Source organism: Caloenas nicobarica, chromosome 4 (genome assembly GCF_036013445.1).
Source record: "Caloenas nicobarica isolate bCalNic1 chromosome 4, bCalNic1.hap1, whole genome shotgun sequence".
Taxonomy (NCBI): Eukaryota; Metazoa; Chordata; class Aves; order Columbiformes; family Columbidae; genus Caloenas; species Caloenas nicobarica.
In genome coordinates, this window is record NC_088248.1 from 63,231,671 (window position 1) to 63,240,374 (window position 8,704).

The window sequence follows — 8,704 nt, forward strand, 5'->3', positions numbered from 1 at the left end:
ACACAAGACACAACTTCTGCGTAAGTTCAGCAAACACTTCAGTCAATATGACCCACACTGATATGCTGAGGTACCTGACCTGTAGAATCATAGAATCATTTCGGTTGGAAGAGACCCTCAGGATCATCGAATCCAACCATAACCTAACCTAACTTTAGCACTAAACCATGTCCCTAAGAACCTCGTCTAAACCTGATGAATATGAAAGTTCTTCAGGTTCCAAGAATATGCAGCTCGAGTTTCTTCACAGTGGCTGCCAGCACACTGAGCAGTGCTTTTAGACTTCTACTTATCTTCTACTTCGATAAGGGGGTATCAAATGATGATTGGTTTTGAGCATACATTTCTCCCTTATATTTGCCTGAAATATCTGTTTTGAGAGGATTGCTAGTCCATGCAGAAGACTAAAATAACTAAGACTATGTGTCAACGTAGTGATAGAATCTGTAGGCTAAATCTGTTCCTAGTTTAGGTGCATTCAAATTTCTGGACTTATATTAAGTATTAATTTGGGTTCAGAATTTGCTGATTCAGTGTTCATTTACTTGAGTCACCACAGAATGGCATTTGGGAACATCATGAAGCTGAGCAACCAGGAGCTGGCAATTTCACTACAATTTCTGAATGTCACAGTGTTCTCCTTGTAAATCTTTGATGAATTCCACCAGCACCTACACTCTCCAAGAGCTCAAAATGTCAACACCTGTATTGGCTTCCCAGTTCCTCCAGAAGCTGGAAGTGTCTGTGTGGGTGCATGGCTGAACATAAGCAATATCAACAAACATGAAGTGGGAATCCAGCTACTTCCTAGATTCTGGAAGAACTGATATATAATGCAGAGCCAGTCGATAAACTTAATCCAAGTCCCTCGTTAAAATTATCAGTCTAGTGGACAATCTACTTTATTCACTAAAGGAACCAAATAGCTTTAATTTATAAGCAAAAGAAATCAACTTAAAATTTTGAGCATCTTAAAATCCTTTTTATTAGATTATATAATCAGTCATGTGAACAGACGTATGGAAAAAGGCAACTTAAAATTATATGTTCATAGAAATTATGTAAAGCATTTACGTGTCTAAGAAAGATCCGGGCGTATTTTTTCTGGTTGTTATTGCAACAGCTACATCCAGTTGTCACGGAGTGTTAACTCCCACTCTTTGGCTTGTTGCTCCTGATTTTTATCAATGATGGGAAGTTCTTACGAGTGCCATTCCCAACTGATTGTTGGTAGTGAGCAACAGTTTCATCCAGTGGCTACTGTCACGTCACAGTATCCTTCTTGATTGAAGTCCAGAAAGAAACAAACTTCACTGTTTGTAGTAACTCTTGAAATGCTTTTCTTTAGGCGTGTTCCCACTAGTTTAAATGTTCTCATTAGTACAGCCAATTATGACGAGTTACTGCTCATCATAGTCACCTCAGATTTCATCTACCAATTAAAACCATGCAAGAGACTAGAACATATCCGCTGCTTGCCAGAAGCACCTTTGAGACTAGACAATCTTATGGTCTTGTTTTCTCTCCTGTATTTGGGGTGATAAGTGTTTCCAAATGCCTCTGGTCCCTAGAAGTCAATAATAGGGTCTAAAACTTGGCCTCTGAACTCTGAATGTTATAAGAAAAGATATTTTCATGGAGTCTGAGAGTCTTTGCATTTGATCCATCAGCTGATGAAGGAGAGGTAGATGAATTATGCTTCAGAGCTCTCATGGGGGATGTCTAGCACTCCTTCTACCGTGTGCCATTTTGTCATATGGTACTAAATCACCAAACATACTGCTGGTTCACAGGAAACAACACATAATGGGCACAATCTGATTGGTGCATTGCAGTGCAAACCACTCAGGGGCCACATGGGCTCCAGACAGGAGGTATAAGAGAAATCTCCTTTCAGAATAGTTGTAGAAAAACAATTACCAGTTCTCCTCTTGTATCAAGTTGATTTATTACACATTGGATATGCATCTGTCTGGCAACAAGCAGCACATAGGAACAATGTTTTCTTTGTTCTTTCCAGAAACCAGCTTGCTTTACTGAGATTTGCAGAGACCTCCCACTGAGAGGCTAGTGTGCAGTGAAGTCTGTCTGATGAAGGCATCATTAGTGTTGAGCTCCCAGGTAAGCTCCAGCTTGGAAAAAGAGTTTGAAAAATATCCTTTTTCACCCACAAGGGAATTCATGTGCCTCTTTTGTGGTCAGCATCTCAAAATCAATGGATGCAACAAATGAAGCAAGCTGGCAATCCCAGCCGACATTTTGTGCAGACTTTTAAAATGCATGTGCAGTGACTTCAGTTTTCTGCAAAATTAAAAAAGTTTCATGTCTTCTACATCCACATTCAAATCACTCAAACCTGTATGTTGCACCAGAGGAATATCTCCCCTGGCCTCACCATTGCTTTAGACTTCCAGACTGCACTGGCAGCTGAGCAGGTCTGCAGTATTCATCCTGCCTTAGAAACAAAACTCCATGCTCCAAGGAAGCTCCAAAAGCTGGAGGTGAGTCCCTTTCATATGCCTTGCAGCTGAACTTGACTCATGCTTACCACTGTAATGAAGACACAAATTCCAGTTAAATGGCCTGCAGTTATCACGAAGGTGTGCCTATAAATATTCAGCTTTAGGAAAAATCAAAGAGCACTAATAATATAATAATAAGATCAAGTAATGGTACCTGCTGCTAAACATTTTTTTTAATGACCATTCATATGAAGAGATGGATCAATTGTGGAATGAAATATTCGAACACTCGTGCCTAAGATTTTAGTTTAGCCAAAAGCCTACAATAATTCATTATTCATTCATTATATGTCATCTACTAATGAAGAAAGATGAAGTGCCTCAGGATATATGAGGGACATATTTGACTGCATGTAACATACCAAACAAATCTTTGTAGTGCTTAGTTACAAGCAGCAGCACAGAGTACCCTGATGAGGAAAGCTGTTGGCATTTTGGATCAGCAGTGGCAAGACCTGAGATAGGAATAAGATGGGAAATAGTGAGCAGCAGCAGAGCAACAACAGTGGTCATGCTGAGCAGTGTTGCAGAAGGTAAGAGTTTAACTCACCAGCAACCCTGCACGGTCATTCTCAACCACAAGGTTTGTATGATGATGGTGAATACCTCGTTTGCTATTAATAGAGCAGAAACACGTTATAAGAAATACTGTGGGGACAGGGGAAAAGAGAAATGTGTTGCAGCTTGATTTTCCATTGGAGAAATAAACGTGCAATGTGCATGGCCTTACCTGAACTTCGTCTCTTTTTCCATTCAAGAATTGTTGTCCTGGATTTCTCTGAGGACTTCAGGTATTTACCTAGGATTCTGGACATCTAGTAGATTAAATAGAGCCAAAGCAAAACAACGTATGTATAGTATGTTAACGCCTCCTGGATGTATAGTATGTTAACACCTTTTGGACATACTGTTGTCATTTCACATGCTGTCTGCTACCAGAGGCAAGTGCGGTAGTTTCATTAGAGGAACCACAGAGAGCAGTGATGAGCCTGCAACAGCTTTAGGAATCTGTCACACCAATGCTAATCTTACCTGTGTTACTTGCGACTTAGATGCCTCATTTGATGTGTGCTATTGTCCAAGGTCCTATAGGTCACAGAGTGAGTTTATGTTATTCCTGTGCTATTTGCACAGAAGATTTACCCAAAACACGTAAAATAACCCCAAGTTTTACAAGCAGGATATTGTCCACAGAACCTGCTAATTTTTATCCTTCAGTTAAAGCTGAAGCTGACAGGTCAGAATCCTCACCCTTTTACTTGCTTGGTAATATTGCAGGAAAATTGCTGGAAAAAAGCCTTTACCTGAGGCTATCTTCTGAATTTTACAGGCCAGAGCATCCAAAGAAACAATGGGAACTGTTTGTTCTGTTTTCTACAGGGAACTGTTTGTTCTGTTTCCACTGGTAACAAAAGCGGTAGTTTTGTTGAGACCTGTGTTGATATACTATATCCATGACTGGGAAAACTATAATTACAATAATACAAGTTCTTGATATCTTTATTATGCTAGTCTGTCATTGTAATTACTAATACATGCATACTAGCAATAAATCTGTAATATTTCATTCAAGCACTCAATTTGGATTTAAATTCCTGCATCTGCCAGTATGCTGAACATCACAAAAATGTGGGTGTTTGGATGGTGTTGCTGGATGCAAAATGGAAATGCAATCAGAGAAGCTGGCTAATCCCACTCTCTTCTGACTGCAGTTACGGCCGCAGCATGCCCAGTGAAACCTTCCAGAGGTCACATACTTCTTCCCAAGCATTAACGTTTTCTAAGGCTTACATGCTCTATGGGTAGCTAAAAGTCCTGACAATCACACCAGGAAGAAAAGTCATCACTATCGATGATACATCATATTTCTTCACTCCTCCAGATGGTTATTTCTGGGAAATGTTTGGTCTCTGGTGACACAGTTCCTGTCCAGCCCCTGGGGAATTTTTTCCTACAGCTATTCCTGTTTTCCCTTCCTCAGGTCAAAGGTGCTTGAGCAGGCTGAGGGAATGGCTGATGCTCTCCTTTGGGTAGCCTTCCATTGCCAGCACTGCTCTTTGGTACAGTGTCCATCACAAGTTTTGGTGCACCATTGACAGGGCTGCTGTAGCACAGTCGGTACCTGGAGGTTGCCGCTCCATCCACACACGTGGGAGCTCGACTGTCTCCTGGTTGGACTCAGAACTGGGGGCAAAGCAGCAAAAAAGGCTGGGTTCTTTCTCAGTAATGATTAACTGGAATATCCCTGTCAATACTAAGCAGACTTTTAGCTAAATTCAGGTAATAACAATGACATTCTTATCTCTGGCTAGGGACATTTTGCAACAGACTCTATCGCGTGTTTCTTGACCAGTAGGTGCCTATCAGCTCATGGGACAGCCCAGGCACTTTCTACTTTTGCTGCCACTAATATATAGTACAACTCACCCACTGCTGGAAATAGTACTGGAGGAGATATGGAAGTAATTTCCTATCCATTTTTAATTTACCGTGTCAAGTTTTGTCATGTCAAGACTTGGCCAAAGTAACCTTGCCTGAGCTAATTGAACATAATGTCAATGAAAATAGTGTCAATTTTAGAAATGAAGAATGGTACATTTCTCCTGTGGGACTGCATAATTTTTGACATTGTAATTAAAAAGCAATTACTTTTGCACTGAAAAAATTTGTTACTTTATAGTAACATTGTGAGACTGTAAACACAAGCAATCCCAACCAAAAGGACATGAAAAATTGAATGATTTTGCTCCTTTTCTTTGAAAAGTCGATCATCTGGTTTTGGCTTCAATGTTCAGTTATATCCTACAGCCCACGTGCTTGTTCCTTCCATCTGGTTTACTTATGGATGTCTCTTTTTTCCTGGGGGATTGAATAGAAACCAGACATAAGCAGGAAAAACGAGTCAAATTATGGTCAGGTGGAACATGTGTGGCACTTGAGCATGGTTGGGGCATTAAAGTGGACTACAGAGCATCAAGAGGTCTCCAGCTATGTTTCCTTCTGTGCTTTAATTTAGTATTTGGATTAGGAAATATCTCGGATATTGTTAAAGAGCTCTTTAACTCATGAAAGGTGTGAGCCTCTGAAAAAAAATTGTGGAAACTGTCGTTGTCTTCCTGCATTCTGTTTTCAGTAATATTTTAGTAAGAGAAATGAGTTATTATTCATATTCATATTCATATTCGTGTTTTATTTCTGTAATTTATATCTGTCTAGAACACTTGTTAGTCTCCTCTTAATGTTTTCCTGCTGTAAAGCAAACACACAGGCATATACTGGCTCCTTCTGGTCACCTAACATTCTATGTAGCATATTATAGCACAAAAATATGGCTCTGCACAGGCCCTCATCGTCAAGGAGTTTATTATCTGTCTCAGTGGAGCTCCAACTGTCTGTTTAGTGAATTATACAACTCCTCTGTGTCTGACCCATGGAAAATGTAGTTTGGGTAGCGTTCTCAGACAGGAGACCTTTTGCTCAAACTCCCAAGGTTCAGACTTCAGCTGCAGAAGTCTCAGGTCTGATTGCTATGCAGTGCTATTAATTTGATTAGTATTTCAAGAGTAGGAATGGAAAAAGGTTTTTCCCTGGAGTTTGTCCCAGTCCTGTGCAAACCATTAGTGTAACTCTCCTGTATTGACTAATTTCTGGATTTTCAGTTTCAATGAGAGAAAAAAAAAGGATTTCTGCTACCCTTTGAGCTATCTGCATTTTTTAAGTTGTTGCATTTTTACTCCATTAGGAAATAGGGAAGAAACTGTAAGATTTCTGCCATAGTGGCATCAAGCAATTTTGGCTGTGCTTCTGTGACTAATTTGGCAAAAAAAGCCTCTAAAGTAGTATGGCATGTGCATGAAAGGAGGCATATGCAGGCTCAGTCTTGAAAATGAAGGCAAGAACCAGAACACCACCTATGAAATGGAGGCAGCAGATTAATAGGAGCATTTTTTCTTCCTAGAACTATACTAGGTTTTCTAACTGACTGCATTTGATATGCTTAAAAGACTGCATTGTCACACAGCTCCTGAAATGGTCAGCAAATTTTAGAACTGTGGCTCTACATATTCAGGAAATAAATTGTGAAATTATGATTTTAAATATTTTGCAAAAACGCTTTCATCTGCTCTTTGCAAGAGGAAGCTTTGATGTCTTTTTCTGTTTAAGAGTGTTTCTCACAGGAAAAAATTTAAAATTTGGGATTCATTATATGCAACTTTAGCCAACTGGAAGCTAATTTTATGAGTTTGGTCTGATAATCTAGGCAACTTTCAAAGTCAGTGGAGAGAGATAAGGAGCTTCTGTTGGAGCACACATCATCCCTACTGTCTTACCCCCCAGTGCAAAGTGGAATAACTGCTTTCAAGAGGTGCCTGTTTTGTCCCTTTGACTACAGAGAAAGTCTGTACAACCTGGTGACTAACCTTAAAGGATATTAATCCTACCTAAAGTATTTAGTATGGATTTTAACCTTGTCTGCTCTGCTCTTCCTCAATGCATGCCCAAATCCCAGTAGTGAAATGGATCAGGGTTAAGGTGGCTGTATTGCTGTGAAATGTGCTGGTGTGGAGCAGATCCTGCTGTATGTGCTTCTTGGCCCCTTTGGATTTGGGCAAGCGGTGCCGCACAAGAGAGGAGGAACAGCTGGGAGGCAGCTGTCCTCTCTCTCCTGCTGCACAAAGCAGCGATGAGAATAAATGCACAGTTTGAAACAAAAAACTCCTGTTTTTCTATGTAGATAGGAGGTTGGGTTTTCTTGTTTGTTTGGCAGTTTGTGGTTTTGTTTCGTTTTGTTGTTGTCGTTCGGGGTTTTTTTGAGTTTTGTTGTTGTTGTTGTTTGGGGGGCGGGGGGTTGTTTGTTTTTTTGTGGTGGTTGTGTTTGGTTGGTTGGTTGGTTGTTTTTTTCCTCCAAGCAGGGGAAAAAATATTAGCCCAAGCCATTTGCCTGTCCTGGTTCATCAAGAGTTTCACGAAACACTTGTGTTGGCAGAACAGAAGAACAGAGGGATGATGCTGCTGCAAGATGAAGGAGTGAACTGGAAAGGCTGCATGGGGAGTGCTTAAGCCTGCACAGCTCTCTGCGTCTTAGTTGAACACTGAATCCAGCACTTCGACTGAGAGGACAGGTAGACGTACACCCCGTGGTCATAGGTGTGTGGGCGGTACAGTCTTGATGATCCACCTGCATAGCAAGATCTTTTACACATCTTTTTCTTCTGCTGCTTCAGCTCCTGTTGCACTTTCTGTGATTTTGCCTCTGTCATTCAGCCATACTATTTGGTTTTTATCTGTTTGTGAATATGATATTTTAAATGCAAGAGTTTTCTTTGGATTATCCAGTGCATTTCTCCTTTCAAACTATTTAATAGGAAGGATCATCGCCTTAGCACATTTAATTGTTGTCTTAAGCCTGTAATTGATATTGTTACTAAGAAAGAGTTTCTGAGATGCAGCCTGTACAGGGTTACCTACCTGAAGACTTGCTGATCTCATTTTTCTGCTCTTTCGACAGGGCTCTTTTATGTAAGACAATGTCTGATGGTCACTGTTTTGAGTATCAGGCAGTCTTTCCAGGTACACACGTGAAGGGCAGTCCAAATCAAACAAGGAGAAACTACTGCCCATGCCAGGCAGACCATGTAGTGCTGCAGTCAAGTCCCATCCAAAACCACTTCCCTTCTGCCAGTGTCTACAGGGACCCAGATCCACTGCAATATGTGCTGCCAACACACATATAAATGGAATCAAAACGCCCTCTCCAAAGACTTTTTGCCATAGGTTATGTTACAGGCACTGCGCAAAGAATTTTAGACTCAAAAAACCCCAGCATAATAGCTTAAATATATATATATATATATGCACTGAGGGTAAGGTTTATTGCACTTCACGTGTTTAAATCTTTGTTTCCAGTTTTGAATTTCTTTCTCTAGACTTATAAAGGCCATTACTTTAAATCAAAGCCTATAGTCACAGCCATGTGACCCCTGAAGAGTGACTGTGGGGAGATTCAGGAGTCTGAAGTGATGTGTGGGGGCAGCTACCTGGGGTCAGCCCGGAGGAAAAATGAGGCATATGGATCTGAACAGAATTCAGGCCATTTGTGTACCATCCCATTGAGCCTCCTGACCCCCAGAGAGGCTGACATGTTTTAAATCAAACACTGTGATTCATGGTAAGCACACAAA